General features: G+C 41.0%; 1 long non-coding RNA gene across 1 annotated transcript; it reads left to right on the forward strand.

Moving 5' to 3' along the window:
- Positions 1–1,911: 1,911 nt before the first annotated feature.
- On the forward strand, positions 1,912–13,651 carry LOC144457959 (uncharacterized). Its single transcript, XR_013487547.1, has 3 exons — positions 1,912–2,140; positions 9,963–10,197; positions 10,801–13,651. It is a non-coding gene; the product is annotated as an uncharacterized LOC144457959 (long non-coding RNA).
- Positions 13,652–17,284: the final 3,633 nt, after the last annotated feature.

Raw genomic sequence — 17,284 nt, forward strand, 5'->3', positions numbered from 1 at the left:
ATGGTGTCCCAAAGAGTTGGACATGACTGAAATGATTGAACAACAAGTAAGTTTTTCCAATAGTGGAAATGGATTTGCTGTGGCCTGGGTGCAGGGGTGGGGAACCTGCAACCTCGAGGCCATATGTGGCCCTCTAGGTCCTCAAGTGTGGTCCTTTGAATCCAAATTTCACAGAACAAATCCTTTGGCATGGGAAAAGACTGCTTCTTGTTTTGAATATCTTTGTGTAAGAAGCAGAACCTAGACAGGTCATTCCTCATGAAGGGGGCGGGGGGAAGGCAGGGGTCAAAAGCTCCCTCCAGTGGTGCAGATCACAATCTGTTCAAGTCTCCTCTTGCTGTGAGAGTTTTGTCCCACATATTGCTTCAACCCCCATGGCTGAAGGTCTTTCTCTAGATCTTTTGACATTGCATAAACATTAGACATGGCAGTTAGGTAACATAGTGCATAGACTTGCAGGACTTGAGATCTGAAAGACCTGAATTTAAATCCTGCCTTAGACATACTAGCCCTTTGGCAGCTAGGTGGTGCAGTGGATAGAGCTCTGGCCTTGGAATCAGAAGGATCTGAGTTCAAATCCGACCTCAGACAGTTGACACATACTAGCTGTGTGACCCTGGGCAAGTCATTTAACCCCATTGCCTCACGAAAAAGTGAAAAAAAAAAGCTAGCTGTATAAGTCTCCATACCTCAATTTCCTTATCTGTAAAAGGAGATTGGACTAAGTGGCTTCTAAGGTCCCTTCAAACGCTAAATCTATGATAATTCCTTCCTGTATCCACCTCCTTTTCCACTCCTGATTTAGAGGCAAGTCCAGTCTCTATCTCTACTTTTTTTTTCTTGAACAGGTTCTATGTAGAAACCTCCCTGGAGGAGTTTCTCTACCAATGCAGAACAGCATTCTCCCAACAATTTAGTCACAGAGAGTTGCTTAAAACACTGAGAGATTAAGTGACTTGCCCAGGGTCCCTTGGCCAAAGTGTGTCAGAGGCAGTAGTACAAGCCAGGAATTCCTGACTTAGAAACAGCTCTCTATCGGTGTCCCCAGTTGACTAAGCAAGTGTATGTAAGGGCAAGTCCCAACCTCTCAGTGCGCTAGCTAGAATTTCCTCACTATAGTTACCTATACCAATGAATATATATATATATGTATACACACACACACATATATTTATATACATGAGACCATATTGTGTACTTAAAGTTAATTCCCTTCCTTGAAGGCAGTGACGATTACAAAGACTAGTAATCCCAACCCACAGCATAGTGCCCAACACATAGATGTGCTTAGTAATTGCTTCCTCATTTTACAGTTGATGAATTGCTTTCTCATTTTACAGGTGATGAAACGAAGGCCCAGGTAGGTGAAGAAATTTGGCTGAAGTCACACAGGTAATAAGCAGAAGCTAATTCAGTTACAAGTCTAACACAGAGATTAACAACTGTGCTGAAAAGCGAAGTGATGACGTCTTACTCCTTGGGGTAAAAATACATCATTGGAGAGAACTAATCAGGAAGCTTGAGAAGCAAGGGCAGAACCGGGAAAAATGTGGCAGAAATTGTAACAACTCCCGCACCCCTTGAGCGAGATAGGATTTGCAAAGCCCTGAGGGGTGCAAAGAAAAGCTTGCAAAAGCTTGCAGGTTCGGAAGTGGGGACGTTGTATAGATTGGTTCTGCTATCAGGTCCAACTTAGAAGATAGTGAACAGGCTGACCCCTCCAGCTGCGCCCAATGCTTCCCAGTGCAAGCCTAACTTGGCCCGAGGAAGAAGGGGGTGGGGAGGAGGGCACATGTATTTCCATGTGAATCTCCCGGGCAAGGGGCGGAGAGAACAGAGGTGGCCCTCTGCGCATGCGCCAGCTGCGGGGTTGGGGGGGAAAGTAGGTCAGACTCCTACTCTCACGTGACCCCTCTCCCCTCAGCTACCCCCGTCTCCTCCCTCTGGAAGGCCCCCGCAGCCTGGATGCGCTCTGCAGCCAACGTGACCAGGGAAGGGAGGAGGCGGGGCCAGCTCGGGGAGCGCGCCTCTGCTGCTGGAGTGGATTCTCTGGTTCTTGGCCCACTGGAGCAGGGCGGGAAGAGGCTCGGGCGGGCGAAAGGGAGCGCGAGGGAGCCTAGCTCCGCAGACACCAGCATGGGTAAGAATCGGGGTCGGGGGAAAGAAGACAGACCTAAAGTACCCACAGCCGTGTCTGGGAGAAGGCGTTAGGTTGTGGGCAGCGCAGCCTGGGTTTGTGCCCAGGAAGCTAAGGGAATCTGGAAGAAAGCAGCAGACCTCATGGCAGGTGTTGGCGCACACGTGCTGAGGCTTGCAGAGTGCGTGCGTGTTGTGGGTCCCAGCAGTGGATGAGACGTTCGTGCAAATGGTTTTCCAAGGGATGCACTTAAAGCAACATTTACCGTCTCCTATATTCCTTAAACCTTCCCTAGACTCTCATCAGAGGGGAATTAGAACCACCCCAAAACCTGCCCTTCATTTGATAACAACTAACTAACATTCCTATAGTGCTTCGGGATTTGCAAAACACTTTGTGGGAGGATGGTGTTTTTTGCAAATGAGGAAACCAAGGTACAAAAAGTCACTTAACCGCTGTCTTCCTCATTTTCCTCATCAGTAAAACGGAGGAAATCGTAGCACCTACTTCCTAAGGTGATTGTGAGGGTAAAATCAGATATTTGTAAAGTGCTTTGCTTTTGCAAACAGAAAAGATAAACAACTTGCTTGTGGCCACACATGCAGCAAGTGTCAGAACCAGGAATTGAATGAATTTCTTCTTGCACCATGCCCGACATTCTTACTACCCACCGTACCACAGTGCAACCCCACCATCCGTGCTGCCCCTTAGATTCACAGCCTGGCATTTAATAACATTATAAGCTCTCCACCGGTGTCAAGCATTTATCCTCTTGTATCTTTGGAATGTTTAAAACACACACTTTTTTATGGGCTGCCGGAGCACCTCTGAATGTTGTGACTCCCATGTTTATAGCTGCCCACTGGCCCATACTCCAACATTCTAATGAAAGGATATTCAAGCTGGGGGCTATGAACTTTATTTTTTAAAATTTGATGATAGCAGTATTTCAATATAATTTATTTCCTGTGTAACAGCATATGTTTTATGCATCTAAAATGCCCTGAGGAGGGGTCCATTAAGCTTCACCAGACTGCCAGAGGGGTCCCTGAGAATGTTAAGAACCCCTACTCTAAAGAATCTGGGATCTCATTGATAGGGGTACTCTCTAATGGTGCAGATCTAAGCTCACCCAGGCCTGCCTATCCTGAACGACTTTTGTTTGTGTTTTCCTACACATCTGCCACAAAGAAGTCTTCAGCGTTTTAGGAAACTTTCTTATATTCTCTTGATATTCTGTTGATGAATGCCAATGAACATGGGATGTTCATTGCTTAGACCTCGCTCTTGGTATGTGACCATCCCTTTTTTTTCTGGTCATGCCCCATAATCCCTTGTTTGCAACTTTGCAGCCTTTCTGAGCTCAGCTCAAGCATCTCCATTGCCTCTGGGGTGATCCCTGACATCAGTTCTTCAGTAGATAGCATTCTATGACTTCTAGGCAGCATCACCTGGAAGAGCCATGGTGATAAGATGGACCTTTGTTTCAAAAAGAAGTTTGAGGTCATTAAATGGGCAGTTTCGTGGGCAAATCTGTGAAACTTAACCATGAGTTTCAAATCATACAAAGGGCTTTTGAAGATCTAGTCTAGATACTAATTCCTGGCATCCCCACCCAGAGAATGTCGTATCCTAAAAGTGGTAGTTTCATATAGTATCATAACTCATAAACACACACTTCTGGTTTTCTTTTGTGGATGTTAAAGTTCTGTTTGCATCTGACTTTGCCACATAAAGGACATTAGGTCTGTTATGTTCATCTCTAATGGGGAATCACCCAGACTAATATATATATAACATATATATTACATGTATATATATGTAATATATATAAGTATATGTGTATATATGTATACATGCATATATGTGTGTGTATGTGTGTGTATAGGTGTGTGTGTATATATATGTGTGTGTGTGTGTATATATATATGTATATACACACACACACGTGCACACACACACACACATATACATATATTTGGCTGGGGAGCAGGAGGAGTATGGGAAAGGAAAGGTAGGAACAGTGCACATAGCCTATTATCAGATTTCAACAGCTCAGCTCTTATAATAACAGAGAAAGAAGTAAGAGGCAAGTTCTACATAAACTAGAAAAAAATCACAGTAGTTTTTTTATACCTCAAAGAGGATAAATGAGAATGAAAACAGCCACAACCTCATTTCCCAAAGGTCCATTGGACTTGGAATGCTTAAGACTTGACAATGTTTGAAAACAAATTTAAGGCAATGCTCCTTTCAGTTCAGCTTTGACCTGGTTGGCATCAGCAACTGTAGTTAGAAGAAAATCAGGACCAGTTTCCAAAGGATCATGTTAGGTCCCTGAAAATGTGAATCTTAAGTATTAAGTCCTAGGCATGTCCCAAAAGTCTTAGTGCAGTTTTAAGCTTTAATTATAACTTGCTCAAGGCCAACTTAGTAGTAAGTAGCAGGCAGGATTCGAACCCAAGTTCCTTGACTCCTAATGTTCCTTTTTCCCAGTGGAAAAAAAGAAACCTTGCTTTTGTGCTTGATACATTAGGAAAAGTCTATGGAAAGCACACTAGATTTGGAGTCGGAGGCTTGGGTGTGAATCTTTCATGCTACTTACTACCCTTGTGGCTGTAGACAAGTCACTTCAGGTCTCTAGGCTTCACTTGTCTATTAAATGAGGTTGTACTCCTTGGCCTATAATGGCTGTTCTAACTCTAATCCTCTGCAGGTAAAGGTTTGAGTAGAATTATAGTTACTGAGCTACTATTTATAGTTGTCTACCAGAGGTGAGGAACCTCAGCCTCGAGGCCACATGTGGCCCTCCAAGTCCTCAAGTGTGGCTCTTTATCTGAATCAGAAGTCAAAGGGCTGCACTTGAGGACCTAGAGGGCCACGTGTGGCCTCACGGCTGCAGGCTTCCCATCCCAATTCTCTCTTTCTTTTGAAAAGATCATAGAATCATAGATTTAGAGATGTAAAGGTATTTAATGGTATCTAGGTAGCCAGATGGCAAGTGGAAGACTCATCTTCCTGAGTTCAAATCTAGCCTCAACACTTCCTAGCTGTGTGACCCTGGGCAAGTCACTTAACCCTCTTTGCCTTAGTTTCCTCATCTGTAAAATAAGCTGGAGAAGGAAATGGCAAACCACTCCAATATCTTCACCGAGAAAACCCCAAAATGGGGTAACAAAGAATCGGTCAAGACTGAAATAACTTGACAACAATCTAACCCCTCCCCTCATCTTACCTATGAGGAAACTGAGACTTGGAAGGTGACATGAGTTCCCCCTGGTCACCTAGGCAGTAAGAAGTGGAGATCCAGAATTTGGACCTAAATCCTTTTACTCTAGCACTGTTTGCGCCAAGTTGCCTTCGTTGCTGTCCATGGTAGATGGGCACCGAGCTTTGTTAAAACCTTAAAGAGTCATTGCTATTATGATTAACTCTAAGATAAGGTACCAGATAGTTCCCTTGGGCCCTTCATCCCCTTCTCCCCCAGGTTTTGGTTTGGAGATGTGTGTTGGTATGTGTGGATGTGTGTGTGTTTGCGTGGGAGAGGTGGCACACATCTCAGAGTTGAGATCCCACCTTACTGAAGTGCTAGCTGAGTGTGCCTTATAAATAACCACTCATCCAGGACAAGCAGTGTTTTTGCCAAGCAAGTAGAAAAAAAAGTCTGTTTCATCTATTTTTTTGTGAGCTTCCAAGAAAGAAAGTAAATTGGTTGGAAAAAAAAATTCTAAGTTGCTCAGATTTTTGAACAAACATATCTCAGCCAGGTTGTTTTATGGTTTCATTTGGTGTGGGTGCTCTTCCTAGTGATGCAAGTCTTCATTCACGTACTTCCACCTTTATGTTGAAGACTTTCTTCTGTTTTCTTTCTCTTTTTTCTGATGTCTCCAGTAGTCTTTATTATGTCCCAGGTAGTGCTTGGATGTTTATTTGTGTCTCATCCAGACAAAGGTAGGACTGACACGTTTGGATAATGAGGCCTAAGTCTGGTTGAGGAAGGGCCCACCACACTTGAGGTGGAGGAGCTGAGGTCTATAGTGGAAAGATTATTGGACTTGGAGATAGAAGGCTTGGGTTCCAATCCCGGCTGTGCTTCTGTGGGGCCTTGGGTACATTGCTCTTCCTCTTTGGGTCACAGTTTCACCATCTATCATTGTCATGATAGGTTTGGACTAGATACCTCTAAGGTCCCTTCCAGTTCTAGGTTTATGCTCCTATGAGAGCAGGTATAAACTGAGAAGTCAGTCTAGGTTGGTATGTCTTCAGGGCATTGTGATGATTGCCTATAAATTATCAAGCCCATTGGGAAAGGAGCCATTCCAGAATTTGGAGCAAGCATGGATTTCCAGCACATTCTCACTTTGGCAGGAGGAAAGCTTCTCAAACTTTCAGGACTCCTAGGATTTTGGACTTTCCATCTTCCCACCCATGCTCTCAAGTGTGCTCAGATCAGTTGATGGCAGTGTCTGCATTGGGAGTCAAAGACAAGGTGCCCAGCACTGAACCTACCCCATGCTGAAGGATGCTTCTTGAGCATCCCGTGAGAGGACAAAAGGGAGTCTAGCATCTGGGAGCCCCTTTGCCAGATGTGCACTCCAAACTTGAGCCTACTTTCCCCCCCAAACTCTGTAGGTAGTCATAGGTGTCATCAAGGAGAATCTTTTGGACTATCTTTTCTAGTTGTACCACCTTAGCAAATATACCTTTCTAAAAGCTACTCTAGGCTGTCTAATGAAATTGGTTCTCAACTACTAATCTTGGTATAAAGAACCCCAGTGAGGGCTCGAGCCAATGACAATAGAATCACCCTCTGTCTCTCTCTATGGTACCCATAGAACCCTGATGGGGAGGTAGCCTGGCTCTGGCATCTGGGATTCATCTAGAAGGATAGGAAGATGGGATGAGGAGCCTTAGAGCATATGCCGGCTGCATTGGGGCAAGCAACTGTGATAGGTCAGAGACTCAGGACGGGAAGGAAGCAAACCTACAGACGATATTTGTCTAGTTCAATCTGGCTTCCAGAAGTCTTCTTGGTCCTTTTATGGCAGCTGCTGCTGTTTTCTGAGGCAAACTAGCTGGTGTGGTGGATAAAGTGCTTCCTGACTTGGAGTCAAGAAGACCCAAGTTTAATTACTCACTAGCTGTGTGACCTTCGGCAAATCCTTCATCTCCTCTGGATCTCGGCTTCCTCATCCATAACATAAGAGAGCTTACCTCAGTGGCCCCTGAGGTACCTTCCAATTCCAAATGTATGAGCCTACAATCTATTTCCTCCATACCAATGAGTGTGGCTGTAGCAGTGAGGGCAGTGAGAGAGAGGAGTCAGGATTGGGGGTGGGAGTCAAAAGTTACAGGATCGTAGATCTAGAAGGGAATTCAGAGGCCATTTAATCCAGCTTCCTCATTTTACAGTTGAAGAAACTGAGGCCCAGGAAGAATATACATGGTTTTTTAAAATTTGTATTTTTTAATATTTATTTTATTTTATTTTTATTACATTTGGGTCTAAACTGCTTTCCTCTCTCCCAACTTCCAGTTAGAGAAGGCCACCATTTGACACAGATGTATAGATATAGGTACATATAGACACATACATATACCTATTATATGTAAAACTATACTTTGCGTACTTCCATTTGTCAGTTCTTTCTCTGGAAGTGGATAGCATCTTCCTTTATAGGTCCTTTGTAGTTGATTTGAATATTCATGTAACTCAGAATAGCTTAGTCATTCACATTTACTCTTCAAAGAATATAGCTGTTGCTGTATAGGATGTAGGATGTTGTCTTGCTTCTACTCATTTCACTCTTCATTATTTCACGCAGGTCTTCCCATGTTTTGCTAAAATCAACCTGCTCATTTCTTATGGCACAGTAGTATTCCATTACATTCATATACCACAGCTTGTTCAGCCATTCCCCAGTTTTTGGGCATCCCTTCAGTTTCCAGTTTTTTGCCACCACAAAGAGAGCTGCTATAAACATTTTAGAACATATAGGTTCTTTTCTTTTTTCCTGATCTACATCCTTGGGAATGGTTTATCTAACAGACCTAATGGTATTGCTGGGTCAAAGGGTATACACAGTTTTATTACTCTTTTGGCATAGGGTTAAGCAAGTTTCCCCAGATCATGCTGATAATTTGAAGATTTGGTCCTAAGGCTAGAAAATAGACAGTTTTCCCTTGTTAATGGATTGATTGGCTATAAATCTGATATTGCAGATGTCCTGCTCCTTAGTCCTGGGTTTGGTTCACTCTTCATCCTCAGCACCTATCCAAGAGATGCCCATGTAGATCATGGCTTCTTAACCTGGGGGCTGTGAATTTATTTTTAAAAATATTTTGTCAGTTGTATTTTGCTATTGTTGGCTTCTTTTGTAAACCTGTGTATCGTTATCTTACGCATTTAAAACATCATTCTGAGAAGGAGTTCACAGGCTTCACCAGACTGCTAAAGGGGTCAAGGATGCAAAAATGCATTATCATTTTTTGAGAAGGTCCAGGGCTTTCTATCCCACCGCATGTCAATATCCACACTGTCTATGTTTTTCACCCCCTTTTTTTTTTATTACATATGAAAAGTTAGACTAATTTAATTTACACTGCAGGAAAGCAGCACTGGAAAGCAAAAGTTATAGACTCTCAACATAATCATATAGCTATCCCAACATTGCTTTTATTTTCAATAAGGAGATAAGATGGTTCTGTGCTTAGTAAATGTTCTAATCTAAAAAGGGGAGATTCAGTTTACATTCGTCTGAGAATGTAATAGAAGAAAGGAGAAAGGAAGGAAAGAAGAAAGGAAAGAAAAAAGGAAATAAGGAAGGAAGCACGTGTTATGTGCTAGGGACTGTGCAAAGTGCTTTTCAAATATTATCTCATTTGATCTTCACAAGCACCCTAGGAAGAAGGTGCTATTATTATCCCCATTTTACAGTTGAGGAAGCTGAGTCAAAGGTTAAGTGACTTACTCAGGGTTACAAACCTAGGATGAAAATGTCTGAGGTCAAATCTGAGCTCAATTCTTTGTGCCTCTGGGCTCAGTGCTCTATCCACTGCACCACCCTGCTGCTTGGGTTTCCTTCCTTTCTCCTTTCTTCCATCCTTCCCTTCTTTACTTCTTTCCTTCCTCACTTCTTTCCTCATTTCCTCCCTCACTCCCTTCTTTCCTTCCTTCCTTCCTTCCTTCCTTCCTTCCTTCCTTCCTTCCTTCCTTCCTTCCTTCCTTCCTTCCTTCCTTCCTTCCTTCTTTCCTTCCTTCCTTCCTTCCTTCCTTCCTCCCTTCCTCCCTCCCTCCCTCCTTTTCACCTTCCTTTCCTTCTTTCCTTCTCTCTTTCCTTTCTTCTTTCCTTCTCAAAGCAATTTAGGGCTGAAAGAGAACTCAGTAATTATTTAATCTGATCACCTCAGTTTACAGATGAGGAAACTGAGGTTCAGAAATTATGCGGCTTGTCAGAGTCATGCTGTAACCCAACACCAGCGTTAGTGCTACAATTCAGGCTTCCTAATTCGAGCCCAACCCTCTTTGAGATCCATCACATTGCTAATAATGTCTTCTGCAGGATGATACACTTTGACAAGTTGTCTCGGAGACATCTGCCATCATGAAACATTTATGTCCTTCCCCGAGGTGTACATGTTGGAGATTTTAATTGGTTATGGGATTAGTAACAATAGGTCTAAACTAAAAGGAAAACCGTACCCAATTTTACCATAATGGGTGTTGTTAGACTTTCCAAAATTTGGTTTAATGTTGTTCAAGAGGGCCAGGGAGTCTTAAAATGGCATGCGCTCTGTAACAATTGATATCACTTTTTTTTTCCAGTTCAACCATTGAAGCACATTCTGGAATTACAGGACAACACTCACAAAAGGCTTAATTCTCTACATCCTTGGGGATGGTTTATCTAACAAAACTGAATTTGTTTGCTGAACTAGAAGTTAAGCAGCATCTGTCTTCCAGTCTTTTCAGACCTGGCCTTCCATTGTCATTCATGGGATTGATTTTTCCTCTTACAATGAACTGGAGATAGCAAGGGCAGCCAGGAAAATGAGACAAGGTAACAGACAAGCAGGGAAACCAATCTTTAATGAGCTTTTCTCTTCCCTTCCCCCTTTAAAAATTGCATTTTCCTTAAACAGCAACAGTCAACGGTTTACAAATATACTTAGCCCTAAATCCACTGGAATGCTGAGACCAGGAGGGACCTGCTTGAAATCAGTGAATTTAAAAGATAATATATTTGTAGTGTTTGCCACTAGATGTTAAGAGAAGTTAATGCGCACCAACTTTTCCTCCCTTTTCCCATTTTACATTAACAGGAACATGGTGAAAGACACATACAGATGCATATATATGCATACACCAGGTGAGACCACAGTAGGAATTAGACTGTATTTGGGCAAGGCTAGTCACCTATTTGCAAACAGACACACTGTTTCACCAACACTTAATTCCTGGTTAACGGGTCAGAAAACATGTATTTTCTAAGAAAATTGTGAAAACTCCTGACAAATGAAAATAATCCCTCAATGTGACATTAGATTTCACATTTGTTATAAATTGATACTTTTATTGTGAGATTCAAGTGACATAATATATGGGTTACATCTTATTTGCGCTCTTAATATTACAGTAAGTTATTGTTATCTCTCCAAAGCAGCAAGGTACCCCGAGGGAATGCCAAACCACCCCCAGGACCACTCTCTATCCTCAGACTCTGATGGAGACAGCCCAGGATCCTGAGACCAAGAGCCTTGGGAATAGCAGTGCCCCCCAATCCCCAGACCTGCTTCCAGCCTAGTCCCTGTAGCTGTCAGTGAATGGAGAAATCCTTGTGGAGATGAGGCTCACCGTCCTCATCACCATCAGCAATAACTTCTGACTAAATGCTATCAATAGGCAGATGGTACACAAGCCCGGGGGTGGCTGCACCCATCTGACCACCATTCCACCTCGAGCACAGCCCTCACAGCTGTGATCTGTAGATCCTAGGAGATCTAGGAAGCAACTCCTGTGGAGAGGGGGCCAGCCATCTCTACCAACCACCACACACAGGGCAGACAAGCCAGCCCACCTGAAGCAGGAGGGTACCCCGAGGGAGAGACAGGAGACCGTATATGCCAGACAAGTCAGACGACCAGCACGTTCTTGACCATCAGCTCCTTTCATACCCTGATGGAGACAAACTAGGACCCTGAGCCCAAGAGCCTTGGGAAGAGTGTTGCTTCCAGCCCAGCGCCCTCAGCCATCATTCATGGAAGTAACCCCTGCGGTGATGCAGCCTGACTGCTCCTGGAGAGGCCACATCCACAGCTACCCAAGACTCAAAAAGAAATTTCTGGCCACCCAAGTCCTTGGCATTGTCAAATGGTTCAACATCAGAAACTTAGTGTGATTTTATCAGTAGAAATAATATTAAAGAAGAAGCATTATAGAACTTTTTCATCTGACTTGCAGCTGAAAACCTTATATATATATGTCTCCCCATTAAAATATGAACAACCTGGAGATCAGGGACTGTCTTACTTTTCTATTTGTGTCTCTAGAACTCAGCACTTTGTTTTGTACATAGTAAGCACTTAATAAATGCTTCATTCATTTTGTGAGCTAAACAACAGAAATGGGTTACATATGGGAAGTACTTTGCAGACTTTAGAAATATAAATGTCATAAATAAAACAAATGTTAACTATTATTTTTTGTAATGTCCTTATTTCATGACATACCAAAATTCTCTTGGATTTGGAAGCTATTTTCTGAAAATATGAGAGAGGATAGGACCCAGGTGGAATTTTTCTGGGTCTAATAGGACTTCAGATTCAATATCCATCCTTGTAAGTACAGGGAAAAGGGACCGCACACTGGTTGTTGGGAGAGGCAGATTTTTTTTTAATTTGTTAATATCTTTTGTTTTGCTGTTTCTCATATGACAGCCCTCTCCCAGTCCTGAGCATTCTCACTATCTGTCCCTCATGCTTGGAATTCTCTTCACTCTCTTCTGCACCCTCTGGCTTCCTCACAGCTAAAACCTTATTTTTTGCAATAAGCCTTTCCCAGTTCCTCTTAATTCTAATACCTTCCCTCTGTCAGTGTATCCAATTTATCCTCTATCGATCTGGGAAAAACAACAGGCAAACAACTATATGGTTGTTTGCCTGTTGTTTTCCCCAGTAGTCTGAGCTCTAGGAGAGCAGAGACTGTCTCTTGGCTTTTCTTTGTATCACTGGCACTTAACATAGTGAACCACATAGTTGATTCTTAAGAAATGTTTATTTCCAAATTGCACTCCAAAAGGGTTGGATCAGTTCACAACTTCACCAACAATGCATTAGTGTTCCTATTTTCTCACATCTTTTCCAACATTTATTATTGTCCTGTTTTGTCATGTTAACCAATCTGACAGGTGTGATGTGGTACCTCAGAGTCATTTTGATTTGCATTTCTCTAATCAATAGTGATTTAGAACATTTTTTCATATGACTATAGATAGCTTTAATTTCTTCCTCTGAAAACTGCCTGTTCATATCCTTTGACCATTTATCAATTGGGGAATGACTTATATTCTTATAAATCTGACTCAGTTCTCTATATATTTTAGAAATGAGGCCTTTATCAGAGATACTAACTGTAAGCATTGTTTCCCAGTTTTCTGCTTCTCTCCTAATCTTGGATGCATTGGCTTTGTTTGTGTAAAAACTTTTTAATGTAATCAAAGTTATCCATTTTGCATTTCATACTATAAATTCTTCCCTTCTCCATAGATCTGAAAGGTAAATTATTCCTTGCTCTTCTAGTTTGCTTATAGTATCAGTCTTTATATCTAAATCCTACACCATTTGGAACCATGCCCAACAGACTATAAAATTGTGCATACCCTTTGACCCAGCAATACAGCTACTAGGTCTGTATGCCAAAGACATCATAAAAATGGGAGGAGGACCCACATGTACAAAAAATGTTTATAGCAGCTCTTTTTATGTTGGGAAAGAATTGAAAATTGAGGGGATGCCTATCAATTGGGAAATGGCTGAATAAGTTGTGGTATATGAATGTAGTGGAATGCTATTATGCTATAAGAAATGATGAGCAGGCAGACTTCAGAAAAACCTGGAAAGACTTACATGAACTGATGCAGAGTGAAATAAGCAGAACCAGGAGAACATTGTACACAGTAACAGCCACATTATGGGGTGACTGACTTTGATAGACTTGGCTCTTCTCAGCAATGCAAGAATCTAAGACAACTCCGAAAGACTCATGATGGAAAATGCTATCCACATGCAGAAAAAGAACCATGGAGTCTGAATGCAGATGGAAGCATACTATTTGCTCTCCTTTTCTTTTGTTGTTTTGTTTTATTTCTTTTTCTTGTGGTTCCTCCCATTAGTTCTTATTCTTCTATACGTCCATCTAATGTGAAAATATGCTTAATGTGAATGTGTAAGTAGAGCCTATATCAGATTGCATGCTGTCTTGGGGAAGGGGGAGGAGAAGGAGGGGGAGAAAATTTAAAACTCAAAATCTTATGGAAGTGAATGTTGAAAACTAAAAATAAATTATTTTTTTTAAAAAAAGAAATGTTTCTCGACTGACATGTTTCCCCCATATCTCTTCCTTTGTCCACTCCCAGAGAACCAATCTTTATAGCATTGCTTTTTTAAAAAGAGGAAAAAAAATGTGGCAAAACTAATCAGTGCATTGAAAAGAATATTATATGCAATGTTACACACTTGTGAACCCCTCCTCTGGAAGGAAGCAGAAGGTATTTAGAAGAAGGTATTTAAAAAAAACGGTAACAACAACTTTAAAGCCATGAGAAATAAGAAGCATCATAAGATAGCAACTTGAGTGTTGAGATCTCCTGGCTGCCCTTAAAAAACTAATAACTTTCCATCAGATCTGTGTTGCCTGCAGGGAAGCCCTTTTAATCTGCCTCTCAATTACTGAAAAGGGAGCAAGTAGGCCTAGCAGTGGCAGCAGTATAGACAGGTTCTAGATTAGTTCTGTTACATCTTCCTTCTGTGACCCTAGGCAGTCTCCTTAGATGGGATGGATCCCATCAATAGAACAACTAAGCCTCTTTGTCATCCAACACATAAATTATTTTAATAATTCCGCTCCTGTTGCTGCCTAGAACACCCATAACCACCAGGAGTACTGAATCAGGGTTTTGACTCTTACTTCTTCCCTGATCCTAATTTCTCATACCATAGCTACTGAATTCAGTTTTTAAATGAGGTAGAGGTGGTGTTTAAACTCAAGCTGCATGCCTCCAAGGCCACCAGCAGCAAATGAGATAATATCTGTAAAGTGCTTTTCATAGTGCATGCACTTAGTAACTACTTAATAAATGCCTGTTCCCTTCCCTTCTCCTGATAGACCTAGGTTTTGACTTCTAGATGTGTTTAAGAAGAGTTCTTGTAAAATGATCTTATTACCATCTGGCTAACATCTTAGTGAATTGACTAGAATTTCAGTTGACCTCAAGGACTGAAACCCAAACTGCTAGGAATGGTTATCAGAGGGAACTCTAGTATGCTTGACTCCTTAGCACCAAGTTCTAATTGTAGATTTCTACACTTGAATTAGTTCATCCTGTCTAGGTTGAGGCAGGTAGGTGGCACAAAGAACCTGAGTTCAAATCCTGCCTCAGATACTTAATAGCTCTGGGACCCTGGGCAAGTCACTTAAACTGTTTGCCTCCATTTCCTCAACTGTAAAATGGGGGTGATAATAGCAGGATCAAATGAGATAATATTTGTAAAGATCTTAGCACTGTGCCTGGCACATAGCAGGTATTTAATAAATGTTTATTTCAAGAATAGGCAGTGAGGAAACAAAACTATCACTCTATAGATGATATATGGTGGATTACTTAGAGAGCCCTGGACAGTCAACTAAAAAACTAGTTGAGAAAATTAACAACTTTAGTAAAAGTTGCAGGATATGAAATAAACCCACATAAATCATCAGCATTTCCATATTCCAACAACAAAACCATCAGGAAGAGAAAGAAAGAGAAATTCCATTTAAAATAACTATAAACAATATGAAATACTTGGTTGTCTACCTGCTGAGACAAACTCAGGGATTATATGAACACAATTATAAAAAAAAAAACTTTTCATAGAGTAAGACAGATCTAAACAATTGGAAAAGTAGTAATTGCTCATGGGTAGGCTGAGGAAATATAATAAAAATGACAATACTATCTAAATTAATTTACTTATTCAGTGCTATGCCAAAGTACAAGAAGTATTTTGTAGATCTAGAAAAAAAATAAAATTCATATGGAAGAACAAAAGGTCAAGAAGATCAAGGGAGTCAATGAAAAGAAATGTGAAGGAAGGCAGCCAAGCAGTACCAGATTTCAAACTATATTACAAAGTGGTAATCATCAAAACAATTTGGTACCAACTAAGAAATAGAGTGGTGGATCAGTAGAACACATTAGGAATGCAGTACACAGTAGGAAATGACCATAGTAATCTAGTATTTGATAAACCCAAAGATCCAAGATTTGTGGGCAACAACTCACTATTTGACACAAATTGCTGGAAAAACTGGAAAGCAATTTGGTAGAAACTAGGTATAACATTTCACATTGTACACTAAGATAAGGTCAAAATAGGTATACATTTATACATAAAGGGTGATATCATGGGCAAATTAGGGGAGCATGGGAAATTTTACCTGTCATACCTATGGATAAAGGAAGAGTTTATGACCAACTGAAAGATAGAGAAGATGATGGGGAAGAATGGATAATTTTGCTCACATGAAATTAAAAAGGTTTTGCAGAAACAAAACCAATGTCACCAGGGTTAGAAAACAGAACAGCAAATTTCCATGATGGAGGCATCATTTCTTAACTATATAGGGAATGGAGTCAAATTTATAAAAGTAAGAGCCATTCCCCAATTGAGAAATGGTCAAAGGGTATGAACAGCTTTCAGAAATAATCAAAGTTAGCTATAGTTATGTGAAAAAATGCTCTAAATCACTTGATTAGAGAAATGCAAATTAAAATAACTCTGAGGAACCACCTCACTCATCAGATTAGTTAACATGACAGAAAAGGAAAATGATTGGTGGAGTTGTGAAGTAGTCCAACTATTCTGGAGAACAATTTGGAGCTATGTTCAAAGGGCAAGAAAACTGGTGTATACCCTTTGACCCAGCAATACCACCATCAAGTGTATATCCCAAAGCAATGAAAGAAGGAAAAGGATCTATTTGTATAAAACTATTTATAGGAGCTCTTTTTGGTGGTGGCAAAGAATTGGAATTTGAAGAGATGCCCATCATTTGAGGAATGACTGAATAAGCTGGGGTATGTGCTTTTGATGGAATACTATTGTGCACTAAGAAATGCTAATCAGGATGGTTTCAGGAAAAACCTGGGAAGACCTATATGAATTGATACAGAGTGGAGTGAGCAGAACCAGATCATTGTTCACAGTAACAGCAATATTGTAACAATGATCAGCTGTGAAAGACTTAGTTACTCTGATGAAGACAATAATCCAACACAATTCCAAAAGACTTGTGATGAAAAATGTTATTTACCCCCAGAGAGAGAACTAATGAACTTAGAGTTCAAATTGAAATACAATTTTGTAGTTTTTTCATTTTATTTTTCTTGTTTTTTTGCAACCTTGATAATATGGAAATATGTTTTGCATGATTTCACATATATAATTGTTATATTGCTTGCCTTCTCGATGGGTAAGGGAGGGGCTGGAAGAAGGGAGAGAATTTGGAAATCAAAATTTTACAGAAGTTAAGTAATTTTTAGTAGAAAAATGCTCTTCCTTCTTTTCCCACCTCAAGGTGCATGCCCAATTTTCTTCACTATTTCAGACTCTTAAAATCCCACCTCATTTTCAAAGCCTACTGTGGGTACCATCTTCTTTCTGAAGTTTTTTTTTAATGGCTCCAGATAAAGATAACCTCTTCTTCCTATCACAGAACTTGGTTTGCAGCTCTAGGAGAGCTTAGAATGCTTAACATGTAATAGTTATTAGTACACATGTCTTATCTCTTGAATGAACTCCCATTCCTGGAAGTGTGCATCGGTGACCAACATGGAAGTTGAATGAATGGAGGGACCATAATTCTTACCTGTCTACTTACTGTGTGGG

The sequence above is a fragment of the Phascolarctos cinereus genome, unplaced genomic scaffold, assembly GCF_003287225.1.
Source record: "Phascolarctos cinereus isolate Bilbo 61053 unplaced genomic scaffold, phaCin_HiC Scaffold_5;HRSCAF=322, whole genome shotgun sequence".
Classification (NCBI taxonomy): Eukaryota; Metazoa; Chordata; class Mammalia; order Diprotodontia; family Phascolarctidae; genus Phascolarctos; species Phascolarctos cinereus.